Source organism: Oncorhynchus kisutch, linkage group LG24 (genome assembly GCF_002021735.2).
Source record: "Oncorhynchus kisutch isolate 150728-3 linkage group LG24, Okis_V2, whole genome shotgun sequence".
In the NCBI taxonomy this organism is placed as follows: domain Eukaryota; kingdom Metazoa; phylum Chordata; class Actinopteri; order Salmoniformes; family Salmonidae; genus Oncorhynchus; species Oncorhynchus kisutch.
In genome coordinates, this window is record NC_034197.2 from 33,805,391 (window position 1) to 33,807,890 (window position 2,500).

The window sequence follows — 2,500 nt, forward strand, 5'->3', positions numbered from 1 at the left end:
TCCTACGCCCCTGGTCACTGTCTCCACCTTTCTGTTAGTTCAGTCTGTTAGAAAGGCAGTACATTCACTTAGGAGACACACCTTGACATAGACAATAGACAGGTGGAGATAACATACAGGAGCAGGAATGTAGTTGTACCTGATACGTTATATTTATAGAAAGGTCCCCTCTAGTGTTATTCACTCATACCAAATACCATTGGCTATTTCACAATCACCTGAAGATATATTGGATTCATTTTAGAATTAAACAATATCACGTCACATGAAAGTCGTCTGTGTCATGAGGTTCCCTTGATGTCTCTGACCCCCCTATCTGTGTTTGTTAGAGTAGGAGTATGTTGAGCTGATTTCTCCGGGCCATGAAAGAGTTAACAATAATACAGAGAGTGAATCGGGTTGTCCCCAGCAACGCACTGGCATCCCAAGAGAAAGAAAGAGAAAACATTCAACGGTGGTGAAGAACTAAGAGAAGGAGAGAAAGAGAGAGAGAAAGAAGGAGATAGGAGATCTGGCTCTCAAGAGAAGACAGGCTATGTTCCCACTGTCCATAAAATGAGGTGGAAACTGAGCTGCACTTCCTAACCTCCTGCCAAATGTATGACCATATTAGAGACACATATTTCCCTCAGATTACACAGATCCACAAAGAATTAGAAAACAAACCCAATTTTGATAAACTCCCATATCTATTGGGTGAAATACCTCAGTGTGCCATCACAGCAGCAAGATTTGTGACCTGTTGCCACAAGAAAAGGGCAACCAGTGAAGAACAAACACCATTGTAAATACAACCTATATTTATTTATTTTCCCTTTTTTACTTGAACTATTTGCACAACGTTACAACCCTGTATATAGACATAATGTGACATTTGAAGTGTCTCTATTCCCTTGGAACAATTGTTAGTGTAATGTTTACTGTTCATTTTATTGTTTATTTCACTTTTGTATATTATCCATTTCACTTGCTTTGGCAATGTAAACATGTGTTTCCCATGCCAATAAAGCCCTTTGAATTGAACTGAGAGAGAGAGACAGAGCAAAAGAGAGCGAGAGAGAGAGAGAGAGCAAAAGAGAGCGAGAGAGAGAGAGCAAAAGAGAGCGAGAGAGCAAGAGAGAGACAGAGAGAAAGAGTGATTGAGAGATATTGTACATTGCAAGGATATATTTAGAGAGCCAGAACCAGAGAGATATAGCCCCAGCCAAGTCAGACCACAGCCAGAGAGATATAGCCCTAGCCAAGTCAGTCCACAGCCAGAGAGCAGGCCTAGGCTCTCCACTCATGCCCAGACATGGAGCTGGACACTGGGCAGAGAAGACTGGCATCTCCCTCTGGTATCTCAGCCTCCCAGACACAGAGCAGCCATACACAGAGCAGACAGGCCTAACATGGTCAAGTCAATGGAAGGACCTTTAGTAGCAACAATGGCAAGGGGACACAAGTGATTGGGCTTACAACACTGGATGTCCACTTACTGTAAACACACAGAGCTCACACCGCCGTGTGTGTGTGTGTGTGTGTGTGTGTGTGTGTGTGTGTGTGTGTGTATGCGCCACACACGCATGTGTGTGTTTATGTGTGTCTGGGTGGAAGGGGGTCTGTTGAGGGCAAGAGATCAGAGATCTGAAGAGACTCCCCATGAGTATATCTGTATGACCAGGCCAAGACATGAAGAGAAGAGAGGGAGAGACAGAGACTGAGACAGCGAAAGAGGGTGTTTGAATGTGTTTTGGGATTAGGACTAACTCTGCACGGTCAGATCTGAACGACTGCCACTTCAGATCCATCTCAGTCTGGCATCGTCACTCTCTCTCTCTCTCTCGCTCTCTCACTCTCGCTGTCTCTCTCTCTCTTTCTCTCTCTCTGTCTCTGTCGCTCTCTCTCTGTCTCTCTCTCTCTCTCTCTCTCTCTCTCTCTCTCATAGGGCATGGCCCTGCGCCTGAACACAGCTTTCTCAGAACAATCAGGATTAAATAATATTTTTTTAAAAACAGGCAAAGAGTTACATATAACATAGTTACAAACGTATTATTAATTCAGCCCAGGGTCTCAGCTACACCCTACACAGTACTATTATGGTGTAAAGTCCATCCTAGTGCTCTAGTGAGTTACTAGTAGAGGAAGTAGTGACTAACACTGCACCTGGAGCTAACACCACTCCCTTTCTTCAATATCTCCTATCTGAGTCCTCTGTAGCTCAATTGGTACAGCATGGCACTTGTGGGTTCCATTCAGGGGACCACCCGTATGTAAAATGTATGCACGCATGACTGTAAGTTGCTTTGGATTAAAAGCATCTGCTAAATGGCATGTTATGTTATGTGAGTTTAAGTGTGTGTATGTGATGTGGCCAGCGGCAGGGTTCTGGATGGGTGAGGGACTTCAGCTCAGCCTGATGACTAACAGCCATGCATGGATTTGTGAACATATTGACACAGTCACAGGTGCGGAAAACAATAGAGGTTTACTGAGCTATTGGATTCTACATGGGGTGTGA

General features: G+C 44.2%; 1 protein-coding gene across 1 annotated transcript in view; it reads right to left on the reverse strand.

The window, feature by feature from the left end:
* Positions 1-2,500, reverse strand: part of cttnbp2nlb (CTTNBP2 N-terminal like b) — a 44,254-nt gene that overhangs the window by 35,764 nt on the left and 5,990 nt on the right. The gene's annotated exons all lie outside the window — the stretch shown is intronic.